Source organism: Patagioenas fasciata, chromosome 6 (assembly GCF_037038585.1).
Source record: "Patagioenas fasciata isolate bPatFas1 chromosome 6, bPatFas1.hap1, whole genome shotgun sequence".
In the NCBI taxonomy this organism is placed as follows: Eukaryota; Metazoa; Chordata; class Aves; order Columbiformes; family Columbidae; genus Patagioenas; species Patagioenas fasciata.
This window is the reverse complement of record NC_092525.1, coordinates 15,201,407-15,228,481: the sequence shown is the minus strand read 5'-3', so window position 1 is coordinate 15,228,481 and position 27,075 is coordinate 15,201,407. Positions and strand designations below refer to the sequence as shown.

At 50.0% G+C, this 27,075-nt stretch overlaps 1 long non-coding RNA gene across 3 annotated transcripts; it reads right to left on the bottom strand.

Annotated features, from left to right (window-relative positions):
• Window positions 1–423: 423 nt before the first annotated feature.
• Window positions 424–23,681, bottom strand: LOC136103539 (uncharacterized). Of its 3 annotated transcripts, XR_011739677.1 has the most exons (10): window positions 23,380–23,681; window positions 20,459–20,557; window positions 18,201–18,336; window positions 14,251–14,431; window positions 13,037–13,227; window positions 10,720–12,226; window positions 9,632–9,721; window positions 2,494–3,450; window positions 2,230–2,298; window positions 424–1,622 (listed from the first exon to the last, which is right to left on the bottom strand). It is a non-coding gene; the product is annotated as an uncharacterized lncRNA (long non-coding RNA). The 3 variants fall into 3 exon arrangements; XR_010651639.2 differs by having other exon boundaries at window positions 424–2,298; XR_011739678.1 differs by lacking the exons at window positions 18,201–18,336; window positions 20,459–20,557; window positions 23,380–23,681 and adding an exon at window positions 16,281–16,389 and having other exon boundaries at window positions 424–2,298.
• Between the last annotated feature and the right edge of the window lie 3,394 nt (window positions 23,682–27,075).

Sequence of the window (27,075 nt, the reverse complement as noted above, 5' to 3'; positions counted from 1 at the left end):
AAACGAGGTGGCTCGTGGGCCAGTGCTGCTCCCCATAGATGCTGAATCCTGTTGGCATTGCTTGGATGGTTTCTCCAGCACCTCTAAACCACGGCTGTGTTTCTGGGCTGCTGCCGAGCCAGCCGGGATGCTGGAGCCAGCAGCCTCAGGGCAGGTGTGAAGCATCTGTGGGCTGCAGGGAGGTTTGTGGGTTTTTTTCTGTGAACTGGGAGCAATTTGTCACCAAGCAAAGGTATCCTTGCTGCTCACCCTGCTGAATGGAAGGGGGTGGACAATCCAAGATATTTTCCACCTCAAGCCTCTTACTGCTCTTGTTGTTCCCCCATAGGCTTATTTCCCTGTGTTTCTCTCAAGGGGACAGTCACATCTGGCACCGATCAGCAGCTGGATTTACAGTGCAGATACTGCAGAGATCAGGGCTCGTCATGGTCAAGGTCTATTTTATTTGCAACCATAAAAATTCAGTGGTTTTCCCCCACTATTTGTTCACTAAGAGGAGATGTTGCAGTCATTCTCCTGCCAAGGCTTTTCAAACCACGCGCACAGTCTCTGGAAAGGAGCAAGGGCATTTCATATAGGATTGGATCCCTTAGGATTAGATCCCTACCACCCCCCTCTTGTGGAACGTGGAGAAAACACAATATACTGCCAGAACGCATGCCAAGCATGTGGCACGCACCAGGCGGTGTCAAAAAACACTCACGTCTGCCTCACAGGCAGCCCTGTGCCTTCTGCATTGGCTGTGTAGTGAAAAATTACCCCAGCAATTTGCTGTGGGCATTTCAGAGCCCTTTATTTCTAGGGCCACATCTTACCTACAGGTAAAAGTGTCTCTGCAGGTGTGGCAAGAGCAGCTGTACCCTTGCTCTTGGTCCCTCCTCCACAGTTTGTGTAACAGATACCAGTGTTTCCCAGTTCTTCTGCATGGGAGAAGTGACATTCTTATTTATAGAGTTACTAGTGCTGGAGAGAAAATTAATACTAAATGTCTATTAACATGTGCATCAAATGCGCAGGCTGCTTTCAATGAGCTGGAAAAGAGGGTGAGCTCATTTGCCTGTGCATTGAAGATGCACATGTTGCTGGCACATTTTTGCACCTATTTTTGTCTGCTCTTTGCAGGAGATGTATGCTGGCTCTCAAGCAAGGGCCACGCTCCTCCTTGCAAATACCGGGGTGGATCTCTGCTCCTGGGAGGATGGGCAGACTGTTATGGTGCATCCCACCCAAAGGTGACAGCTCAGTGTCGAGGGAAATGGGGCTCACTGGACATGGCAGCCTTTTGGGGGATGGTGTTGCATCATATTTCAGAGGCTGACACTCATCTGGATGTACAAATTTTGGCTTTCCTGGAGGCCTGGGTCTTCCCTGGGGCTGCTGCTCTGTCTCCTCCCATTTCTGGGGAGGGGAAGCTGTGGCCAACCTCACCGCAAACACAAATTAGTTGTTGTTGCTTTTTTTTGTTGTTGTTCTTTTTGTTTGTTTGTTTTTTGTGTGTTCAGTTTGAACAATAAAACATCTGTCCATGAGCCCAGCAGCTGGACCAAAATGAAATGACGTTAGCATGAATTATCCTCTGGGATGGGGCGGCTGACGGGAGAATGGTGCAGATTTTCTTAACACTGCATAACAAATGAGAACAACAGCTTGGTTAGGTGCCTCGTGTTCCCTGAGAGCCTCCAAACAGCCCGCCTGCTCGAGCAGTTTGGGCTGTTGTGCATCTCTGCTCCAGGTACCAAACAGCAGCTGCGGGGTGAGTGCGGGATATGCAATAAAATAAACCCCATTTTTGGTGGAAGCACTTATGGATAGTGCAGCAGCAAAGATTTTTTTCCTGAATGCACCAATCCAATACAAATACGCTGATAGAAAATGAAAGCACTTTGTTTTTGGGGCCAGCACGGAGAGTCCCAGCTGGGACATCATCTCTGGTGGGTGCAGGCAGTGGGATGGGATGATGCAGAATCACATTCCCTGGGTACAGAAAGGAGCTATTAACGGGGAGAAAGGAGAGGGAGCGATGGAGCACAATGGCTCTGAGTTGTTGGCAGCCGTGACCTGCAGTCCCTGCCAGCACCTCAAAGCAGCTGCGAGGTGCCAGTCGGTGGTGATGCTTCGGCGCGTGATGCGGGTGCCTGACCCTGGTGTCCCCAAAGCCATCTGCCCTGCTAGCCATGCTGGGTCAATTTTACCTCTTACAGGACTGCATGCACAAAAAAATATCCTCACCTTCCATCCCAAACAAGCTCACGATGAGGTTATTTCCCCACGTCCCGGCAGTGCAGAGAAAAACTGTGACTGTGGGAAAACACATGGAAAATTAATAGAGAGCATCATTTTTATAAGTTACTTTATATTTGGTTGGTGTATAAGTAATTGCAGTTTCTGACTGAATTTTAAATCATGATAACTAGGCTCAAACACATCTCATTCATCACAATAGGAACTGTTAGTCAACACATTTTTGTCAATAAGAACTAAGTTGGTTCATACCTGTAGTGTAAAAATCCATGCTTCAGGATTCTATGAACTCTTGGAAAGCGTTTTCTGCATCCTGCTGGTTTTGGGAGTATTTTCCCTGCAGAAAAAAAGCTGTTGAGATGCTTGAAGAAGTGGCAGTCAGTTGGGGAGAGGTCAGGTGAATGAGGCAGATGGGGCAATTGTAGCCCAATTTGTTCCGCTTTGGTTGTGCGACGTGATTGGGTGTTGTCGTGGAGAAGAATTGGGTTCTTTCTGTTGACTGATGCCGGCTGCAGGTGTTGCAGGTTTTGGTGCATCTCATAAATTTGCTGAGCATCCTTCTCAGGTGTAACGGTTTTGCTGGGATTCAGAAAGCTGCGTGGATCAGATCCGCAGCAGATCAATAAACTGTGACCTTTTTTGGTGCAAGTTTGGCTTTGGGAAGCGCCTTGGAAGTTCTTTTCGGTCCAACCACTGAGCGGGTTGTCGCCGGTCGTCATATAAAATGCGCTTTTTGTCACATGCCACAATCCGATCGTGAAATGGTTCGTTGCTGTTGCGTAGAATAAGATGACACTTGAAGATGATGATTTTTTTTTTTTATTACAGTCACCTCATGAGGCACCCACTTATTGAGCTTTTTCACCTTTCCAATTTGCTTCAAATGCCGAACAACCATAGAATGGTCGGTGTTGAGTTCCTTGGCAACTTCTTGTGTAGTTGTAAGAGCATCAGCTTCGATGATTGCTCTCATTTGGTCATTGTCACCTTCCAATGGCTGCCACTGCGCTCTTCATCTTCAAGGCTCTTGGCTCCTTTGCGAAATGTCTTGACTCATCACTTTACGTTCAGTAGCAGTTCCTGGGCCAACCGTGTTGTTGATGTGGTGAGTTGTCTCCGCTGCTTTACGACCCATTTTGAACTCCAATAGGTCCAAGTTTGAACTCCAATCGCTCGAAATTTGCTTTTGTCTAACATAATTTCCATAGTCTAAAAGAAATATAAAATAAACAGCACGTAATAAGTCAGTAGTAAAAAAAAAAAAAAAGTGAGAAAAGTGCATTAAAATAATGATGTATAATTAAAATTATGTATAACATTACCACATTTACTTAAGAACGTATTCCAGTATCAAACAGCCAATTTCGACAATGCAAAAACCGCAACTTCCTTTTGCACCAACCTAATACCTGTGCAGCCAGCTGCCTGAATAACTTAATGCAAGCTTTAGGAAATAATTTGGGCTGCTGCAATTTTGAAGCCTCAAAAAAATAGCTTTCCTGCTCCCCAGGGAGCTGTGAATTTGTAGGCCTGACAGCTTCCAGCACCCCACGGGTGAGGAGAAGATGCTCCTCGCAGAGGAGCTCCCCATGGGGCAGGGATGGGGGCAACAGCGCTGGTGTATCACCAACCCAAGTGATGCTTGTCGCGATTCTTGGAAGTGAGTGTTTGGGGTGAGCAGCAAGGGAGAAAAAGCCTATTTAAGAATAACAACTTGTTCCAAAAACCCAACAGTATCAAGCAACCATTTCGTCTGGCTTCTTCCTTCAATGTCATGGGTACCACCATGGGGCAATGTGCCCATGATGGGCACACGTCCTGGTCTCTGCTATACATCCGCACTCAAACACTGTGGCTCTTGTGGGAGCATCACACATCACTGCTGAGAAAACCCCACTGCTTGCCCGAGCCGTTTTACTCTAATCCCTTATTGCCTTTGGCGTCCGGCCTCGGTTAAATCAACAAGTCACCCTGGGCCAAAACCAGCCCAGGTGTCATGTCCGACGTGCATCGCCTCTCTACTCCGAGTCTGGGCTCTACAGGCGCTCCTGCCCTGGCCTCTCCTACCAGAAAATAGAATTCAGATGGGAAAAATCTCCAAAACTTCACTCAGAGGGGACCTGGCAGAATTAGAAGGAAGTTTTAGCTTAAAAAAAGAAAAAAAAAAAATCACTTTGTCCCAAAGCAACTGGAACTTACCCCAGTACGTCTATTTTTTTTGTAATTTCATGTACTGTACTTCAGTCTGTTTTCTCAAGCCTTACAAAAGTGAGTGTGTCATCATTCTGTTTGCCTGTCCCTTCCCTCAGTAACATGCTGAATTAGCTGATTTTGGGTAAGTCTGGCAAGGACATTAATTCCTGGCCAGTATTCAGGTTTTTCTGGCAGCAAGGGGAGCGATCCAGCATGCCCCGTGCAGGACAGGGACAGATGATGGCCTTAATAAGAAAAGCTTTTCCCCACTCCAAGGCTGGATTAGGGAGGAGTTTGTCAACCAGACACAAAACTTGTTAATGCCTCCATTTCAGGGTGAGGAGGGCTGTGCTGAGAGCCCCAGGGGTACCTGCAGGATGGGGCTGCCACAACTCCATGTATTTCTTGCCCTCCCAGCCTGGAGACAGCAGAACCTTCTGGTGCATGGGGATCTGGAGGGACAGAGATGAGATAAAGCTCCCTGCATCCTGCCTGATTCACTGGTGCCCTCTTTTCCCAGCTTGCTTCATAATCTTAAATAAAGGGTGTTTCAAAAAGATGGCCCCAATTTGAACTCACTATACCTCTTTTCCTTGTCAGGATATGTCAAAGACTGTGTTTTTGTGCTACCATTAGCAACTAATCTGGTCTACTAAAACTTGATAATTCATTAAACCATTTGTAAATTTTTGCATAGCTGTAACACACTGCCATTTGTGAAATATGCCGCTTTGAAAATGGATCCACCTTTTTGAAACACACTGTAATAGGACGCAGATAACTAAATATCTCTTGAGGAGCTGGACCTTCATCCTCACATACAGCACTGATGCTCTGGCTCCTTGTAAGCCATCTCCTGTCTCTTGTGCATCACCCTCCCCTCGCCAGGGCAAAAAGAGCCCTGAAGAGCATGGAACGGTGGGGAACAGGGTGTTTTGATCACCAGGCAAGGAGCCAGCAGGGCAAGGCTGGGATTTTTTTACAGTCACCTATGGATCATCACCCAGAGGAGGCCTTGGAGAGTGAGATGGGACAGAAGACGCTGAGCAAGGTGCAGGAGGAGCACAAGGCATGTGCGATGCAGCTGTCCGCCTAGGAAAAAGGACGTGAGGGAGGCAAAGAAAAGGCAAAAGCACAACCCTCCACCTCCGGCTTGTTTGCACAGCTCAAAATGTTCTAAGCTTTATCAGTGTTTGCACTTTTGCCACTGTTTGTGCTAGCTGCACTTTAAAGGCAATAAAGTCAAGCTTTGTTTGCTTACAAGGAAACCTTTTTTTTTTCTGCCTCAGACAAACCAGCACTTGCCCTAAAACATGGCACCAACCACCCCTGTAAGCCCTGGGCCTGCTTGGGCTCTGGGGGATGATGTCCCTGGAGGAAAAGGGGCTTTATATGTGCAAACACATTGGGCTCATGCTGCCTATCACCCCACAGCTCTGCCTGCCAGGCTTTGCACTTCACAGGGGGCTGAAGCCAGCATCCCCCCCTCACTTTCACCTCTCAAACGCGTCACACAGCCCCAGCTGGCCCTCTTCCAAATGAACTGGCATTGCCCCCAGCAAACCGCTTCACCCCCACTAAGTCCCGGGGCTTATGGAAGTATGGGAGCAGCATGGGGCTGGGTGCTGCTGACGGCACCAGGTGATGCAGGTCCCACCAGTGACAGGAGGTGGCCTGGCGTGTGCCCAGTTGTTGTCCCCACACACTGACACCACCTCCTGTGTGCTGCCTGTTACAGGCTGTCCCCATCCAGCAGGTTAAACATTAACAAGCTGGAGCCAGGGCAAGGCCAGAGGAGTGTCAGGAGTAACTCAGGGAAGGATGCTGTTTCTGGAGAAAGCAATGCTAAACGAAAGCGCCCTCCCCTGTGCTGCTCAGTGACCCTCTCCCCTGTGTCTGCTCCTCCATCCCTACTCACAGAAAATCCCAGAAAACGATCATCCTCCTTGGCTCCCCACCTGCTTTCTCCATCCCTGGATCTGGTTGAGCAGGGGCTTGCGGAGGTGCTCAGCAGAGTGTTCCACACACTGCCTATGGCTGCCCTAGCCAGGTGCTGCTGGGGTGTGTGTGGAGCCTCCCGGGGTGATGCCAGATCTGCTGCTCCCCTTGCCAGCGCTCGGTACCCCTCCAGCATCCTTGTGATGAATCAGAGCCCACTGCAGACCCTGCTCTTCGCAGCCCCCAGGGCTCGGTGGCTGAGGGCAACAGCAGCTGCCCAGATTTTCCTGGAAGCGTAACACTTCTTGTAACCAATCCCTTGATTAACGCAAGGTATTTTCTCTGCCCCACCTGGACAGACGTTGCCTTTTAGAAGAGCAGCCACGATCGCTCAGCACGAGAAACACGGTGTGAACAAGGTCTGCAGGGATGGTCTGTGGCTGGAAGGGGCCAGAAAAGGCACAAACTACCCTGTTTTAAGTGGGGCTTCAGCCTGGGGGAAAAAAACCAAAAACAAAAACAACCAACCCACCAAAAAAACCAAAACAAAAACCCTGCCAAACCTGTGGAAAATCAGGGCTCTCTCTGGGCTGGAAATAATGGCAACACCTGAGTCTTCCTGACCCTTAAATGCCGGTGCTGTGCTGCAGTGCGTGGTGGCTAACCCTGCCCTCTCCTGGACACCGTCTCGCTGGGAAATTTACTGAATTTTGAAATGTCTCCCTGAGAAATGCAGAATTAGCTGTTTGAGGAGTGCAGCTCACACAGGCCTGTTGGGCTGGAGAGGCTGCGGGAGGACAGCGGCATCTCGAAGTGGCTTTACGATGTGAGCTGCACTCCTTGGAAAAGCAAGAAGGAAATGTGGGAATTGTGTCTGCAAACCAGGACTGGAGCACAGGGAAGCCCTGAGGGAGACCAAGGCACACATCCAACCATACTCTGGCCCTACGGCTGGCTTTGCCTATTGTTTCATTTATTTTTTGATGGCTGCTAGAGTTACCTGTAAATAAACCGAACAGCGTGCCTGAGCCAGCTTTAAATCCGTGTGCTGTGTTTACTGAGGTGGCCATGAACGTTCAGGCTGAGGAAGCGGAAGCAGAGCTGGGACACAAAAAGGTCTATTGCTTAGAATCACAGAACCATTTTGGTTGGAAGAGACTCTTGAGATCGAGTCCAACCATTAACCCAACACTGGCACTAACCCATGTGTCCCTAAGAACCTCATCTCCACATCTGTTTAACCCCTCCAGGGATGGTGACTCCACCACTCCCCTGGGCAGCCTGTTCCAATGCCTGACCACCCTTTCCAGGAAGAATTTTTTCCTAATATCCAACCTAAACCTCCTCTGGTGCAACCTGAGGCCATTTTCTCTAGTTCTATCACTTGTTAACTTGGGAGAAGAGACCAACACCCTCCATGCTTGGTGCATCCTGATGCCTCCTTGGCAAGCATGGGCTGAGCCGTTCAGGTGAGCACGGGGTGTCCGGCAGACGCTGGCACTCGGGGACCTCATCCTTACCCAGCACAGCCTCGGCTGCAGCTTCCATTTCCATCCTGCCTCTCCCGAGCAGCAATTCCACACCTCCTGCCTCTGCCAACAGCTCTCCCTGGCCCACAGATACAGGTCAACACTCCTTGGAGTCCTCCAGGCTGTGACAGTGCTAATTTCCCTAAAAAAAATGTGATACCAAGGTATCGCAGGCACCACAGCACGCTGCAAGCCCATGGGACTAATCTTGCCCCAGCTACGGTGGGAGACACGCTCTGGTCCCTGTAACAGAGCCTGAAGCCTGCAGGCAGGGAGCACAGGGTGACACAAACATCCTCGTGGTGCTAATTGCCGCCTGTAATCCCAGGATTATGTTTTACTGCTTGTTATATCCCTCTTACAGCTCCCAGCTCCGTTTCCTACCCCAGGCCAAACCAGAGCATAGCAGGCTTTGGTATCCTCCTAATTAAAAGCTTTTTTGTTGTTGTTTTACATTGCATTTTAAAATGCAATTTAAAACACATGACATAAAGACACAGAGACTCAAGGTCTTCTGCCTCCCACCCTCCAGTACACCCAACATGTCCCTCGGTGGGCTTGGTCCCTTGGGTGCCCCACTGGGCTCATGCTGGACACCCCCAGCACCATCACCTGGGCTGGGTATAAAGAAAGAGCCCAATCTGGCGTGCACCTTGAGCTGCTGGGGGCCATCCTGCAGCGCTGGGCTTGGGCAGAGCAAAGCCCTGCTCATCCCATCTGCATCCATCAAAATGCCGGCACCTCCTCGGGAACGACTGCATTTCATCCCTGTATCCAGAGCTGTTTATAGAATTATCAGAGCTAGACAAATGCTAATTTTTGTTTCAGCAGACACCCTGCTCTCTGGGCGCCTTGTGGGAGATAAATCAATGACCTGGTAATCATATTTCTCTTCCCTCCTCTCTGCCGGCTTTCAAATAAACGAGTTTAAACTGGTGCCAGCTCTCTGAAGAGGCAATGCTGAGAGATGGGAAGAAAGGGCAGCAGAAGGCTCTCCCAGCCCAGATTTGAGAAGGTTTCTCCATGAACCCAGGTGCCTCCAAGATGCTGCAAGGGACTGTGTCTGCTTATGGTCTTCCCTCTGCCCACCTCATGACAGACAGGGAGAGGGTCTGCTGAGGCCAGGGAGGTGGGACTGGACGAAACCTCTCACCAGCTCTTCAAGTTCTTCTGCAAACATCTTTCTGGTACCAGCAGAAGCAGTCATGCTCTAGCTTTTCTGCCTGTAGCTTTCTTGCTTAATTCGATTTTAATGGATATTTTTGTCCATTATGTGGCCAGTACCTAGAGCAGCTCGTTTGGGAGGATGCTTGATCCATACGCAGATCTCCATGGATAGTATAAAGGCATAAGGGGACCTGGGGTACAAAATGTGGGATTGCATTTATATCCATGCTGTGGGCAAGATTTTAGGATCTGCTCAATACAGGCTTGGAGGCTTTTAAAAGGCTATTGAGGGTGTCTTGTCTGCAGGTCAAGAGTCCTTCTGAGCTTTGCTTTCAACAGAGCAGAACTCATCAGGAAACTGCAACGCGAAGTCATACAAATGTCTCCCTAGAGTAGGGGTTAAGTAGTGGGGGGTTTTACAGAGCTTTGTGTTTTCCTGCCTGTCTGTACAGGCAGTAGACTGTTCGGTCCACGGGTGTTTTGGCTATAAGAAAAGGGGGGAGGGGCAAAAAAAAAAGTTTGCAGAGGTTCCCTAAAGCATGAGATCAAGGACAAGTGCTCACCTCATGACAACAGCCGCCTGCCTTGCTGCTTGCTTGGTTTGGCCATGCCAGTTAACTTCTCAAGTTATGAAAGGTTTAGAAAGCACTTCTCTAAAAAAGAAAGAATAAAAATCCATACATCGATATATATGCATAGCAGTCAGTGGACATGAGCATCAGTTTTCAGCTCAGAAAGGCCATCAGGGTGGGCCCCTGCTCCCGCTTCCTCCATGTGACAAAAATTATTCAAATTCTTCTCATCCAATAGCCAGCTAGCGGTCTTGCGCTCTGTTGGCTGAAAAGCAGATGCAGCCCTGGCAGGCAGTCAGAAAACCACTAAATGAGCAAGTTTTTCTTCTGCTTCTCGCATCCGCACCATTCCTCGGTGCTTGCAAGTGCGTGGTGTAATCATCCTCCGTTTGTTTTTACGGCTTCAGCCCCAGAATAGATGGGAACAGAAGCTACAGTAAACTCTGCTCCTGCTGCCAGGAGCCACAAGAAAAATGGAGGCGAGCAGGGGGCAGTTACTACTCTGTCCTCTGGAGCTTTCTCTGTAAAGCACTTAATAACCAAGATACCCCAAATCAAGCGTAACAGGTGCCAAATGGCAAAGGTGCCTGTAGATAAACTCTACACTGCAGAAAACACTTACAGACATTTGCTATGGTCTGAATATCCATGAGCTCAGCCCACTTGTCTGGCTGATTTATTTCACCAGCTAAAACACATCACCCTTCCTGACTTCCCATCAGTTGGAGAAGAGAATGGGTGGAAAGCAAGCAATATTTGTCTCTACCCAGAGCACTATAGCCCAAAGAGCATGGGAGCATTGGTGAGGTTGTCAGACACCAACCACATTCCGCCAAAACATAGTCTGCAATGGTACAATGTACAGCAGCACAAAGTAAAAGATCTCTTATATGGAAAAGAAAAAAAACCCAACACTTCTTGCATCAGCAATTGGAAAATTATTAAAGAAAAAACTTCTTTTCTTTTTAGATTATTTATGTAGTTCCCCTGGTACCTCGGCAGTGACAGTGCGTTGGTGTGACCCAGGCACTCGAGGGCATGGTGCATTAACAGAAGACAGAGGGCTCCTCCACTCTTACCTTTGCACATCGCTGGTTTATGCCCCTCTCCCTCTTCCAAGGTACCACCACGCTGCTGCAGACTACCTCTTTGGTTTAACTCTCCATCACCTTCCCACCAGGACCAGGACAGCACAGGCAGTTTGTTCGTCTTCCAACCTCAGTCAGGCAACCATGGAACCTGCATGAGTAGGTCTGGCATGCCAAAAGTGAGCTGTTTGCAAACAAACACAGCCAATTTCCTCATCTCCTGGTGATTTATCTGCACAAGGAAAAGCTAAGTTCAGCCTTGACATCCTGCTTTTTATTCTACTTGGTTTTCCAGCCAGGCGAGACAGGGCCCAAGTTCAATGAGCCAAGGTCAAGACCACAAATCAGGGCTCAGTCTGCCCGGGAGCCTCCCAGCCGGAGGCTCCTCCAAGTGATTTATTTTTCGCCTGCTGTTTCTTTATTTTTAGTGCATGTGCTACAGTTCCTCATTACTTCCAAAGAGCTTATTTGGGACTCCCTGTCCCCATGCTGAAGGGTCAGATGTGGCCTTGCGGGACGGGCTGGTCCCTGCTCTGCACGGTACAGTGGGCCTGGAGGATGCCCAGGCTGTCCAAGCAACTGAGGTGCCTTTGCTCTTCAGACTGCCATCCACAAACAGTCAGACACCCAGGAAAAGCTGTTTCTTTCCTTTGCATTGCCCACAGCAAAAGTCCCCAGCATCACCTCAGAGCCAGTTTTTGGTTCCACCAGACCACATTGCTCCCCAGCCCTCAGGCGGCTCTGGCATGTGAATTGCCATGGCTGTGACGAACAGCATCCCCTGGTCACTCACCCCACAGGGTTCCAGCCTCAAAGACAACCAAGATATTACAAAGAAAGCACTCTAAAGATTTCTTTTTTCCAGTTCCTAGGCTTGCAGGGACTGACAGCCATGTAAACTTCACCCTCTTCAAGCAGAAGGGTTTAAGATCTTCTCCCTGGCCCGGTTCCTCAAGATCAGAAGATTCCGGTATGCTACACTGCTATCAAATATAATTTGAGGTGCAGGGAGGTGGGGTTTCTATTTGCAGTGCTAAATGCTGCCCTGCAGCAAGGAGTCACCAAGGGCCCCTGGAAGTGCTTGTACCAATGGGTGATGCTCCACTTTATCGAGGGTTACTTTGACCTATAGGGTCCAAGGTTCCAGCCCTTAAAGCTGTAACTTGACTCAGCAGCCCTATAAATATGACCAGAGCACCCTCTAAATATGACCAGAGCAAAACAGTAACAGTAACTGCAGTAACAGTCGTTTAATCCAGTTAAATATAATGACTATAATCCAGCAGATTAGCTGAACACGGATGGGGAGAAAATACTAGAGCACATTGCCTAGCTGGTTCTGCAGCACGTGGAAAGCAAGCAGGAGGGATGGAAGCAGCAGGGAGGAGTGGGCAGAGCAGAAGAAAACCCTACCCCAAGCAGAACGGTGTGAGGGTTGGGCAGAAACTCTTTCCGTACCATTCTCCAGAGCCATCTTTGCGTCCCTGGAAACAAGCACCTGGAAGAGAGGGTGCATCATGAGTTTCAAATGTAAGGCAACCCTGAAAATGCAATAAATATGTTTGTATGTGCATCCACATGCCAACCTTCATACTGCTTCCCACTCTGACACTCAGACATGGTATCCGACTTCTGGGATATATCCTACCCCAAAGGCCCCACCAGAATCCTGTCCAACATGTCATTCCCAAAGTTCACCCTCCTGCTGATGTTATTTCCCTCTCTGATCCTCCTGTCCTGCTCAGGCTGGCTCATATCTGAAGGTTCAGGGCAAAAGATGCCAATCAGAAGGGCATGGGAACCACAGGGCTTACAGCAGTAATGTATAGGCCATACTGCAGTGGGTTTGAGTTCAAGGGGGTGGATGAAAAGGCAGTTTAATGACATATGAAGGAATGGGCAGCATGAGATACTGAAACTGGAAAAAATACCAACCTACCACTAAATAATTTCTTTCTGACTAAGCATGTCCTGCAGTCAATAAATCCTTCTTCCAAAAGATTTAGTAAATGCCCTGCTTTCCCTATACCCCCAAACCAGACACTCCTGTGTGGAACGTGGGTCCATCTACCCACATCCTCCATGCTGCAGCAAATAGGTGGGAGCTGGTGCCATGGTCATCCTGGTGGGACCATCATGCCGGTTGCCAAGGAGGAATAGGGAGCAATGTCCCATGAATGTCACTGCTGCAAGGCATGGGGATTGAGATGGGGAGGTCCGCTTGTCAGGCTTCCGAGTTGCTTTGCAAAAGAACTGGGATGGAGATAAGAAGTTGGCGCAATGAAAGTGCAGCAGATACCACACGCACCTTGGATCCTGTCTTGCTTCCAGTTCCTGGAGGAAAATGGTCCGGCAGACACTGATGGGATCCCCCATCTGCTGATCAGCTTCTCCTGATCTTGTTAAGCCTATAAATTCGACTCAGTCTCACAGCTGTGGACAGCAGTTTGCATGCCAACAGGGCAGAGCCACCATGCTTATTCCAACCTTTCTTTGTGCCTGCATTGGAAGGAAAGAAACGTGAGTGGTTCCTTTCCCTGTGTGCACTGAGTGGGGAGGCTGTGCAACGCCATGGGATGGTGGTGGCCTCAGAAATACCCCTTAAAAGCCAGAGGCCCTTCAGAGCAGTCACCCAGGGCTCCTGGCTGCTTCCTTGCTTTATACCTCAGCTTTTAACAGATTTCAAAGCTTTTGGCACCACCTCTGAAGGGCCACAAAGACCCAGTCCTGGGAGAAAGCTGCGGCTACAAAAGCACGTGCTATATCACTCCTCTTTGCTGGAGGATGGCTGGGAAGAGGAGGCCCAGGAAATGAGGGGGTATTTCATGTTGACTTTGCTATTTGGTGTGATGCCAGAATATTTGGCAGTGGGGGAGGAGGGGAAGATTATCTCTGCTGCAGAGAAAACTGAGTTGCTCTGCAGAGGAAATCTCCTCCGAAATATATAAACTGATGGGACGGTTTCACTTGACGTTCTGGACTGGTGTGGTGTGCCTGTTTTCTACCCCTGGAGTTGTTGGCAACATCTGATACAAAATCCAGCTCTTGAGCTGTTAGCTTGGCTGATACTTTCAATTGCAAGCTGTAGACTGAGTCTGTATCCTATACTGTGCTATCATACAGGATATCCTATATATTGTAATTTCATCCTACTTCTCACTAAAGCCCAAGTCTGAAGGAGCGGGTGCCCGGGATGACCAGTTTGCCCAGTGAATCTTATAAACATCCCAGGGGCAACCAGCCCCTGCCCCTTCCCTGGCTTTGCACCCATGGGTGAATCATAGAATCACAGAATGGTTTGGGTTGGAAGGGACCTTCTAAGCTCATCCAGTCCAACCCCTGCCATGAGCAGGGACATCTTCAGCCAGCTCAGGTTGCTCACAGCCCTGTGAGTTGATGGATGAACCTCAATCAAGTCTACCAGCAGACTGTGTCTGTCCTTCCCATTTGACACCAGCCACCCTCCCAGCTCTGCTTCCCAACCAGTCCTTGCTGGTGGGGTCCTGGCTGCTCCTCTGTTACCTTTTGTGTCCACAGGTGTAATTCAGAAGGGCTGTGAGGGTTAAAGCTTGGGGCTTGTAAACTTCTAGCCATTTCTGGAGGTGTGCAGAGCCAGGAAGCAATGGTGGTGCTGGTTATCCATGCAAGGTATGTGCTTTTCAGGCCAGACAGAATTCAGTGGAGTCAATGAGAAGGGCAGATGCTGAGGACAGATGAGGAAAGAGGGACTCAGGAGAAAAAGACTGCAAACTAATTTCAAGAAATAACACCCATTCATCTATAACGTAGCCTGTCCCACCCCTGCTGGGGGGAAAATTCCACGTGGCTGAGCTGGGACAGGAGAGCTGTCACAGGACATCCCGAGCTGCTCTGTGCCCCCCAGTCTCAGCTTTCCCCATCCTACACAAACAGCTTGTGCAAGAAGCCCCAGGCCCTGCCTCTCCCTGGGGTAGAGCACCAGCAGCACACAAGGGACATGGTGTCCTTGGCAGCTCTTCCCAGCCACCCCCCAAAGACTGGCACAACTTTGCCTGCTGTTCCCCAGGATTTCTGCAGTCCAAGCTCCGTTCCTGCAGTTTACCCAGCGTCCACGGGACCCAGCCTGCCTGCTCTTCATTTGCACTAATTGCCATTTTCTCCCCAGCCATTTAGGGCCCCTGGAGCTAGGAGGATGTTTGTCCCATCCTCCCTTCAAGCCAATGCTGTGTAATGACACCCAAAACAACAAGGGGAGCATGACACATCTCTGGAGGTGCCTGCAAAATGTTCGGATGTCAGGACTATCCCATCTGGCTGGTGGTATTGCTGGCAGCAATTTTCCTTGGCAAGATTTGCCTTGGTAATTTCCCTTTCCAAAAAAGTGGCAAGATATATACGCTGTGTGGTTACCTGGCCTCCCTCTTTCCACCTTTTGCAACAAGGCCCTCATTTTGTTGAGCTCCCACAAGAATTTGATGGCATTAAGCCAATACGGTCCTTCCTGGGCTAAGGTTTCAGCAGGATGCAAATCAGCAGAGTATCACTGCCATCAACTCCTCTGATTCTCATCGGACATTGCTGCATCTCAGCACAGCTCTGCATCTGAGCAGGCAGCATGGGACACGTTATACTGCCTGTCCTGCTGGTCCCAGGTCCAAACACACATCCCTTCTGTCAGGGATCACAGACATCACCAATACCTGCTTTTAAGCGCACCTGGGCAAGCTCATCATAAGGTGTTGCCCCTCGGCAAGCTCATCATAAGGTGCTACCACATGAACATGCTAAAAGAGACCAAAATGTTTTTAAATATTATTTTGCAGGCAATAACTGTGTGGCTGGCTAAGTCCAAAGGACCTGCTAAACGCTCTGATGCATGGAGGAGGCACAGGGACTGGCTACTCCCCTGCAAAGCAGCTGAAGTCGCAGAATCATTTAGGTTGGAAAATACCTTTAAGATCATCAAGTCCAACCATAAAATCCTTCAGTTAAATCCCCCAAAACACAGTGTGTTCAGTGTTTTTATCCCTGCACCTACCCCAGCTGCTTCCCAGGGAGGTTTGGGGGGCAGCAGGCTGGAGCCCAACTGGCAGCCGCTACCAATCACCTCCAGCACCCCAGGACTGCTGGATTTACACCAGTCCAGCCTCCTGCTCTGCAAACACAGCAGCTGCTGCAAGCATGCAATCAGAGAGAAGGAAAAACAGCAAAGCAAAGAGGAGGGGGGTGTGTGGAAAAATCCCTTCGGAGCAGGCAGGAGCGCCTGAAAAGCTCTGCTTGAACTTGAGTAGGAAACCCTACTTTCCTTGCTCTGCCCCTCCTCCTTTCTCCTACCCCTAAAAAAACCGCTGATCTGCCTGCGATTAAAAACAAGGCTTCCTTGAGCAGCAATGAAATCTCATCCTACTTTTTTTGTTTTTCAGGGGGGTGGGTAGGCTGTGTTCCTGGGAAAGGACGGGGGCTGCCTTCAAGCTCCGACCCACGCCTCCCCCCCTCCCGGCCCCGAATTAAAAAACAAGCGGTTCGGGAGGAAGAAGAGGAGAAGGAAAACATGTTGTTCCCCGCAACCCTACCAGCCCCTGCCCCTCGCATCCCGGCAGCGGAGGCCCTGGCGTGTTGGCAGCCTGCGGATTGGCCGGGGGGGTGGGAAAAGGAGCCCAGTTTGGTGTTACTGGGCAGACTTGGAGATTTTGGGGGGGAATGGAGGGAGGGGGACCCGCACACACACGCGCCTGCGTCGGGAAGGGAGCGCGCACAGGGCTTGTTTTGTGATGCTGGATTCCAGTTCGCCTCCGCCAGCGCGCTGGGACACGGCGTCAGCTATTTTGTGTCTCACCACGGTGATAGGGGGGGACGGGGATGGCAAGGGGGGGTCCCCTGGGCTCTGGGGTTGGTGCTGGGCTACGTGGTGCCCGGCTGAATGTCCCCATTGTGCTACTGGGAGGGAAGTGGGAAGAGCGGCCATCACCCTTCTGCACCCCCGGCACCCTGCCAGGGCGGGGGACCCCGGGAAAGGGGCCGTTCCCCCAGGGGAATATTGGGGGGGGAAGGAGGGGGAAAGAAGGGGGGTATAGGAGGGGAACAAGAAGGAAAACAACAACAACAACAAAAAAGAACAGGGTTTGGAAGTAGAAAATGTTACCGTGCAGAAAGGGGATTGAAAGGGAAGGGAAAAGCGCAGCCAACCCCTTTGTCTGCGATGCTTGGGCATTAAAAGAAAAATGGCCTTTTTTTTTTTTTCAGAACAGTAAAAATATCCCCCTGCCACTGCCCCAAAACGCTGATTTCGTCCCAAAATCTGCATTTGTGCAGGTGGCTGGTCTTGCACAGGTCTAAACCAATGCCAGCGGGGAACACATCAGGATGTTTCACCTGGGTACTTTTGTCCCCAAATGCCACCTCTGACTGGTCCATGGAGCTTCACCACTGTGGCTCTCCGCATGTCCGGCCCCCCAAACTTCCCCCTCTCCCCTCTCCTGCCAGGCATGGACATCCTGGGCACCTACACTCACCCTGGCCACATGCACCAGCCCAAAGAGCCTGGGTTCACCTGGACAACATCTTCTCCATCACCAGCATGGACTGAAAACCTCCAGAGCTGCTCAGCACTCCCACACAGCCTGACAGCACAAAATTAAACCCAAAAGCAGGAGACAAAAACTTAAATGGCAGCAGGAAAGGATTTTTTTCTTCCTTCCTTAAAACGTGTGAAAGCCAATTGATTTCTCTAGGCCAGAGCCCAAGTGCAGAAATAAAATCCTTTTCCAGCTCGCCGTGCCAGGTGCCTGCTCCATTCTCCTGCGCGGGGGGCTGGGGCATCTCTGGACAAAGTCTGTGCTGAAGGAAGGATGCAGGAGTTGAGGATCCCTGCATGGAACCAAGAGGGGCTTTGCCCCCCAAAAGTTACCTTAACAATCTTAGAAAAAATAAAAGATATTCTGGAGGAAAATTTGGAAGAGCATCTACATGGCTTCAGTGCCCTGGTGCTGTGTCACAGGGTAACATGGGCTGGTAGGGCCCTCAAGTTGGCCTTCACGTGGCAAGTTATGGGGCTGGCACCCATTTGGCTTTTTTATATCTTAATTTTGCTTGCTCATTAGTGTGCAAACCAGAAGGTCCACTGCCCCATCCTGAGCAAGGGGAATACAAATAGGCCCACAGGGTTGGCTACCATGGAAGCAAGCAGGACTTGCTGCATGTGAACGAGAGGGGAAACCCATCCTTGTTCCAGTTTCTTAGTGCTTATTATATGATCTTTGCATTAATTAATAGGCTTTGACAACAAGAGGAACACACACTTATTCATTAGAGTAGCACCTGCAATTACAGCACTGGTGGGGAATCATGCAGGCTATGGAACATGAAGTTTGTCCAAAGCCCAGCATCTCACAGACAAGTGGATGGAGGACATTTTTCCACCTGGGGGAGACCAACTGGGGCCCACCACACCCCCTGAGTGGGTATCTCACCTTCCCAGGGCTTCGCTTACTCACCCCACTGTCATAAGCATGCAGGGTCTGCCTTGGCCACCGGGCAGAGTGAGGCACGTTCCCGGTGGCCATCAGGGAGAAGATGGAGCAGGTGACAGCAGTTTGCAGGCCAGTGTGGAAGATGTAGCCCTGGGCATCTCTGAAAGGCAAGCAAAGCCCAAAACAAAAGCATTTGGAGAGCCGTGCTCATTAGAGAAGAGGGTGAGGTGTTTTTCACTTGCCACTTGTGAGCTTCTATTCATGATTCCTCATTAGGACTCAAATGACCTGTGGACCCAGCCCAACTTTTGGTTGGCAGTATCTGTGCTCCTATCAGCTTGCAATTGTCCACTGGGCAGGTCACTCGAGACAAAAAAGAATTAAGAAAAAGCCTATGCAATTATAAACCAAGTCCTTCCTTGTGTTCAGCCTCAGCTCAGGGGACACTCTCCTAGGGTGACCCAAGACACTGACCCGGGCCTTCTGCCCTCTTCCCATTCACTCCACAGTCTGGCCAAGGCCAATACCAAGGGATTTTAATTAAAACTCCTTTCCAACCACAGTGGTGGGCATTTTGTCTGTTAATTGCAGAACAGACAACCTCTCAACAGACCAAATGACTGTCCAGTTGGCCAGTATACCCTTCCCAAGCCAAGAGTTGCGAACATTAGCACCAAGCACAAGAACTGTCTTTGATAGTAAGGACACATACAAAACATGAGGTGAGTGGTCATCATCTTCATTAGGAGGCAAAAAATGAGAAGAACATTTTCTTCTACTGGGTAGGGGTGGAAACTGGGCTCAGAGCCTGTCTCTGCTGTGTTGAAAAACCAAGATGGAAGAAGGACAATCACGTCTGACCCTCACATTCATTTCACCCTTGAAGCAAACAGGACAGTGGATTTGCTTTGCACTTGCTCCACTCTAACATTTTCTGGGGAAAGGATGATCAGATTTGTACCCACTGTTCCAGGGGAGGTTTTGGTGGCTCTTGCCATGAGGATTGTAAGGTCAACAAAGAGGCCTTGTCATCAAAGTCCCCCAATGGATGAATCTGCCGTTTGCATGACTGCGTTCAGGCAGTGGCTCAGAGGTACTGTGTGAAATCAGTGGACAGTCCAAAGTCCTTCTCTATCACCCCTCCAGGCAATGTGAAGTCCTATCTTATTATATGTTGTTGTTCCTCAAGCTCAAAGACCTTGTGTTTTATACTGATGAGCTTTGTATCATTGCTGTCACTTCCATCTTCTAGGTCATCCAACCAGAACCTCCTCTATACTGTTGATACCCTTCAGCTCTTCCTCATCCACACATCTCAGTGTTGTTGTTCTACTTTTTTGGGTCATTCACAGAAATATGAAACAAGACACCTGGGGAGCTCCAGGGGAAACCTTCCTTTCTGCATGATGCAACACCAGCCACGGCCACCTGATATGCAGGTAGGCCAGACCCACCTTCATCGCACTCTCCAACCACATGCAGATCACTCCGTTCTTCAAAAATCCATTCTAGACCTTGCAGCCTTCCCTGAATGACAACAGTTTGGCTTCTCCAGTGCTATCCAACCATCCACAGCAAGGATGGGCATCCTCTGCATCAGAGGACAGGTTTTGCTGAAGATGTCAGAGATGAAAGGAACCTTCCACCTCTAGCAGTTCTCTCTGAAAACAACCCAAGGCACATATGTGGTAGACCTGGGCTGTCTCTGTTGAGCACCACCCAGCTCCTACAGCATGGACAAAATCCACACCACCCTTGCAGCAAAGAGTGTATTGTCGCTTGCCATAACAGCTCACCTGGGCTGGACACCACTCAGTTGCCAAACCCTCCAGCCATCCCCTCATTAGGCTGATGACCTGCCAACCTAACTGCAGCCTTTCCTTTGGGAGAAGCTCAGAGACACTGCTCCTACAGAGCAGCAGAGATTTGGCAGTATGATGGGAAGCTATTGGTAATTAGAGGGATATTTTTATAACCTATACTTAAATCAAGAGAGTTGATCTAGGCATGCAAAAAGCTGTGGTGTGTATCTAAAGTGTGCTGTTCATGCTCCTCACAATTAAACATCCTCATTAGCACAATTCACTTGGCAGACAGGAAAACTCCAGCTTCTGTTTTCATGGCAGAAGCAAGGGCTTCTGCAAGGGCTATAGCTTCAAACGTGACACAATTTCAAGGGTGTCCTGGTTGGTTGGCTTGCTCAGATTTTAAGCCTGGTTTTGCCTATAGTGGGTAGCACAGAAAAACGCTGTATTCTTTAGTGGTGGCACAAAAAAACTCACCTTGAAGATAAACAGACATCTCTCCATTTCTAAGCATCGTATATGCTTCAGGAAGCCAAATCTTCATCTTTCCCCCCTTAAATCATCACCAGCTTTCCCCTGGAAAACAATGTGAGTGTATTTGTAATTAAAAACAAACTGGTAAGGAAAGTTTTCATTTTCAAATGTTACAGCCTTGCTGTTTGGAAACTTTCTCTATTTCATGGTCTCCTTTCTAGCCAACTCACATTTTTTGTTTCAATCTTTATAGCCCCAGCCAGGCACTTCTGTGCAGAGCTGTTAGCGTGTCATGGAGAGCAACACATACCTAAGGGAAGGAGTCAACGTTTGCTGGAAACGGGCCTGGCTGAACTCCCTTTCCCCCTCCCTAATCCAAACGGCCCCCAGCTTTGGAAAAAGTTTGCCTCCAACTCTGAACTCAGTTGGCCCCAACTGCTAAAAATAGTCAGAACAAAACCTCCCGGGCCAAATGCCCTGAGTGTTTAAGAAGGCTTTGATCCCGTGCTGCTTTTTAAGAGCTTGAGCCTTTTCAACTCATGCAGCTTGAGCCCATATTGTGGCTCAAAATGGGGCCAGGGAGACCCATCCAGCAGGTTTGGAAGCAGCAGGGTGTCAAGCCCTGTGTGCACCCCGAGTGTGGAGCATCCTTATCTCTCCTGTGGTGAACCAGCATCAGTGCAAGACCAGAGGACGAGGCACTGAATTGGAGCCACGATACCCTCCTTGATCCACGGACCACCCTGAGCAAATCATCCTCCTCATCCTCCTCGCTTCCAGCCACCACATCTGCTCTCCGTCCCCGTTTTCCTGCCGGCTGAGGGTGCTTTGCTTCCCCTCCCTCTGGGTGTGCCTGGCTCGTGTGCCTTGGCACCGCTCGCCTTGGCCAGAGACGGAAGTGGAAAGACACAAACATCAGGAAAAACAAAACAAAACAGAAAAAGAGGCTGCTCCTGCAGGATTTCCAACCCATCAAGCCCAGAGTGGGAATCCTAGGAGAAAGCCAGCTCTCACAAAACCCCAGGCCAGGCAGTTTGGATAAGCGGCCTCAGGGTTTGCATCCATACCTCCTGCCAAGATCCCGATGGTTCTGGAGGATCACAGCTTGGGTGCTCACAGGGGTGCTCAGCACCCACAAACCAGCTGCTGGAGCAGGTACCTGGGCATGCTGCTCCTCAAGCATGGGGAGGCAGCTCCACGTACCTCCCCAGCCTTCCCCGACCCCAGCCCCAGTTGTTCTTCCCATCTGGGCACAAGAAAGGGTCCCTGAATGTCAGCCCAGCCTGGTTTTCCAGGTCCAGTGCTGCAGCAGGTAGCACCTGCCCTTCCCAGCTCTGCATTTCCAATGGGATTTTACGTGCACGGCTCAGAGTCCCCAGATCCCGGTCAGGAAAACAGCTTTCTGCCCAGGTGGCCTTTTCCCCCACCAAAGCTCTTCCTTTTGCGAGCAGAAGTTGGCAAGGACAGACAACCAGGACAGAGGTGCATCAACAAACCATCCTCCTTTCATGCTGCTTCAGCAGCGATAGCATTTCTGAGGAGTTTTGCTGCAGCCTCACACTTGGTCAATGCTTTTTCCCAATCAAGTGACTTCAAAGTGGTTGCAGGACACTTTGCTGCAGAGCAAACTCCACTTGAAATGCTTGGAAGTGTTTCAAACCCCAACAGCAAGGGTTTGCTCCCTGCCTTCTCACCTTGCCCTGCAGCAGCCTGGCAGCAGTAAAATGGTGGAAATTCAGGGGAGCTGGCATGGGCTTGGGCTGGTGTATCTCTGGGGAGCCAGCTTAGCTAATCCTGCATTGGGAAAGGGCTGAGGTCAGCCTCATTGTCCTCTGTCACTTACAGGCATCAAGCACAGGGGCATGAGAGCCTGGAAATTCCTCCTTAGGGGAAGTTATAAATAAAGCAGCCCAGCTTCAAGGCAGCAGAATAACCTCACGCGCAGAGCCCGTTGCAGAGAGGACCAGCATTCGAGCCCCTCCTGTGCTGCTGTGTCCCACGGTGTGTCACACGGGGCTTGGTCCCACCGCCTGGGACTGTGCCTTGCAGGGTAGCCAGGTCACAGGAAAACCCTTGCAGGGAACACACAGTGTCCAGCCTGGAGTCACTTCTGGAGCACCCACCCTCGGCTCTCCGAGGCCATGGGACTTGCTGCTTGAGTCCTACTAGGGAGCTTTTCCCCCTTTTTCCTGCTCATTCCTCACTGACACCACGAGGCAACCCTCACCCAGCCACAAAAATGCCTGTAGCACCCAGAAACCCCCTGTGGGTGGGCTCTCATCTACGCCCTGTATCCCAAGCTCGGGTGGCAGCTCCCCAGGAGCAGCCGGAGGGGACGGGCTGTCCCGCAGGGAGTTTGGCAGCACACCACCTCGGAGGCGAGGGCTGGCTTAGGGCTTTGTTTTATGTCCTGTTTATCCCGCCGAGAGAAACAGAGGAGTTCAGTGTGCAGGAATCTCGCGCCCTCGCCCCGCTCCCCCCAGCCGCATGAAAGCTGCTGAGCAAACAGGAGAAAAATCAAAGGCGATTGCAGCCCGCTGGGTTTCCGCACCGCCAGCCCCGCTGCCAGCCCTTACATAAGGCCCTGGCTCGGCCCAGTGCAATGCTCGGGGCTTTTTTCTTGTAAAATAAGCAGCTGCCCAGCTGAGCCTTCCTGGGACCCTGCAGCTGTGCTACCCCCTTTGCTCATCAGGGAAGACCCTTCTCCTGCTTTCTCACCACCCTGTTGTGTTTTATTTCCCCCCGTCAAACAAGATGTGAGACTGGGCAGCCCCTCAATACAGAACCATCCAACATTCAGCTGGCTGTGACAGTCAAGCTGGGCTGTCCCCATGGCATGCTGCAGTCCCCAGACTCAACCCAACACCGTGAGCTGCCACCATCCCATTCCGTCCCCTTCAAGACTCAGAACTGGGGTATGTTACCTTCTCCCCCTGAGAAAAAGATGCTTTGACCCAAATCTGAGCTCCGTAACATCAGACCTCGCTGCTTCTCTCTGCCTCGCATCCAGAGCACCTCAGGGGTGGTCACAAGAGGTTCGGCACTGGTGACGTGGGTCTGTGTCCTCTCCATCAAGAACAGCCTGAAGCACCAAACTGTCCCTGCCTTTTGTAAGGCCATCTTCATCCTGTCACCCTCAGCTGTCAAACAGTCCCCAGGCATAAGGGTGTCCCCAAACACAGGCCCTGCATGGGTTAAAAGGACTCATTTCCCCATCTCTCCTGGGCATGACCTTTCAGCAGAACAGGTATGAAAACCCTGGGGATATAAAAACAACCAGGAAAGAATATTAAATTACCTATATACACACCCCTCACCAGTCCCCCCACCCTGCGAGGTACCCCAGGAAGGGCTTCCCAGACCATTGCTTTAGCAGCTCCATCCAGCACTGCCTAGATCTGCCATCCGTCTTAGGCAATACGTGATCATCGTCTCCCATAAAAAAATTTATTTCCTATATTTTTTTTCTAACGTTGTTTAATAATTTCTGATTAGAAGCAATTTAAAAAGTATCAAACCACCAGTTTCCTGGGTTGTACCATCATTAAAAACTAACAGCACAGCACACTCCCTGAGCCCTCGGTAGGGAACTCCTCACTTTCCAGCACACACAGCACAGGGATTAGATCAAATTAACTCCTACTCAGAGCTGTGGCAGGATCAGGCAAACCCCGGCTTGACTATCTCTCTAAACTACATCTTGCAAACAGAAGGACTGGAAACAATTTTGCTTTAATTGCCTTTTTTTTTTTTTTTAAATGCAGCCAGCAGATGGTTTGGTAACCCAAATTCATGACTCTTCCCACAGCTCCAGGCTGCTGGCTTGGAAACCGAACCTGAGTGATGCAGGTAGTGAGGGACCCATCCTGCCCATTTTACCAAAGTGCTGGCCATGATGCCCAAGACAGGACTGCCCAGGCTGGCCAGAAGGGACACCTCAAGGCTGCCAGGCCATCAGCTGCCTTTGCTACATGTCGTGCCTCAAGTCCCCAGCCACCAGCACCAGTAGAAAGATGTCTCTGCTTCTGGCCTTTGGTCTCAGCACAAAGACTAACCAAAGGGCACTGGGGCAGTCCAGGGCTGGTAGGAGCATTAAAGTAGGCTGGTCTCTGGTCCCAAGTGTTATTGTTTGGTTGAAGGAACAACAAGGCAACAGGCTGGCTGCTCCTGAAGAGTATTCACTCAGTGTAGGACAGCTAGAAATAAGGGACTATTTGTATGAGCACCACAGCTTGTGGTGTCAGGGGCACCATGCTCAGAAATACCCTGGTAAACCTGGAGAACCCGTAAGACCATAACACGGCCTGTAGCTTTGCTGGAGAGCACGGCATGGACTCTTCAGGGCACGAGGGGGACATGCCCTGCCCACATGTCCCTTTGTCACCTGGTCCTTGGGGACTGATCCCATGGGCCCATGCCTGAGAGCATCCCAGCTGCTCCTGAAAGGCTCATGGGTGAGGCAAGCAGAGTCCTTTTCTCGCTGGCTCTCACCCTGACCTGCTGTGTGACTTTGCACTCATCCCTTCATCTCTTCTGGATGCACTAAAATCCAGCTGGGCCAACTCTCCTGACCTGAGTGGTTTATTCTTCACCTGTAACCTCCACCTCTCTACGAACACCCACACAGTCAGCATCCCACCATACCCAGCTGCAGAGCTCTGCCCCAAAACCAGTCACATCACAGTACAGAGGAATTACGGCTGTCCTGAGAACCTTGCAAACATTCTCCTGAAGCAGGCTTGTTTTTCTGTTACAAAGTAATTTGAAATTCTTGGAAGGCAATCAGGAAAGTACAAAGTATTCCAGCTCAGGACAGCCTGGGACTCATTCCTTAGAGGCACAATGGTTGTTTACTCAATCCCTCATACATTAATATCTAAAAATTCATGAGTTCAATTGTAAACAAGAAGTACTGGCTTTAAAGTGTTGTCTATTTAACAATAGTGGTTCCAGCCTGAATGCTAATGTTGTTATCTTTCTTCTAATCTTGCTATCAGAGGGTCAAGATCTTGCAAAATTATGGCAAGTATTTCAAGCCCATTTATTTCTGGTTTATGAAATGCATCCCTCTGAAACCAAGGCCAAAGAACGACTATTTCAAATCAACATGGAAGAGTACAGGCAGGGAGAAGAGCTGTTTGTGCCAGCACTGTCCTCTGGCTCAAGAACAAATGAGGAAAAAGCCGGCCTCAGCTACATTTGTGCTGGAAATCTGTAGCAGATCCCTAACAACAAAGAGGGAAAGTCCCCCAAGTCTCCTAAAGGGACAAGTGTACACAAAACAACTCAAACCCAACCTGTTTCTAGGACCTCTGAAACTGCACCCTGACAGCAAGCTGGCAAGCCCAGCTCCCTCTTCCAGAAGGAGCTTTTGGGGATGAGGGTGAAGAGGATGGACGTGGTCCAGAGCTCACTGGAGCTCATCTCCCCTTCCATCTTTGCTAACTGGCACTGCCACAGCCCCTTCTCATATCAGGTCTGTGCAGCCTCCAGCTCCCCAGCTGGTCCCACTTACAGACCTTTTGGGTCTGATGCTTGCCACAAGGAGCAAGTTGAGGCCGTGGCTGTGGGCTCCAGGAGGTTCACCAGGATGTTTCTGGCCAGGCTGGTGGCATTTCCTGGCTCCTTTACAGTCCTGCATAACCACACTGCTGTTTCAGGCATTATCACGCCAGGGAACATGGTTTTCACTCAGCTTTCTCATCTCTTCTGAGCAACAGCTCCTTGTTTAAGTAGCCTAAACAAGATGAGATCTATCCCTCTTGCTTGCAGTCAGAGCAGATCCGCCAGCTCCAACCTGATGCCTTCTCCCCCTTCTGCAGGGCTCAGACACCTCCACACAAGCCCTTGCTCCAAGCGGATGAGGAGAAGCAAGTCAGAGAGTGCTTTCATGGGTAATAAGGTCTGTGTGTGAGACCCCGGTGGCTTCTTCTGGGGTTAAGAGCCTCAGGCCATGAAGCAGGGGACTACAAGCTAATCTCAAGGAAATGGTGCAAGAGGAGGAGGGACCTTCATGTATCTTTATCTTTGCTGCTGTCAAAGGGCAGTAGCTGAGATTGCAGTCTTGGAAAGCCTTCATGCAAGCAATCTGCCGAGGACACCAATAAGCCTGCAAAAAAAATCACCTTCACTCTCTTGATAAAGGTTCCAGTGAACAAACAAGTTCCACAGCAGGTTCCCAGGAAGCAATCACCTCTGCTGGCTAGAAATACAGAAGCTTACATTTGAGTGAAGACTTTGGTTTGCTTTAGCAATAGGTGACACTTGAAGATGCAGAAAACTGCTCTCCTGTTGGGGTTAACCACTGCCTCAACTGTAACTTCTGCTCTGCAGGAACCAGACAGACAGGCAGGGCTCATGTCACCCAAGTGCTGCCAAATCACTATCCAAGGGCAAGAGCTCTCAAACAACGCCAATTTTTAACCAGGGAAGAAACCAAAGAGGAAACACTCTGCAATTCAATCACTGTCCCTTCTTGCGCCATGAAAGACAGCAGGATATACCATCTGAGAAAACCCATGAGCCTTTGATCTTTACTGCTGCCTCTTCAACCGAAGAGACCTCCACTGAGGAGCAGTCACTACTGCATCAAAACCTGCAGTTCCACAGCAATGCAAGAG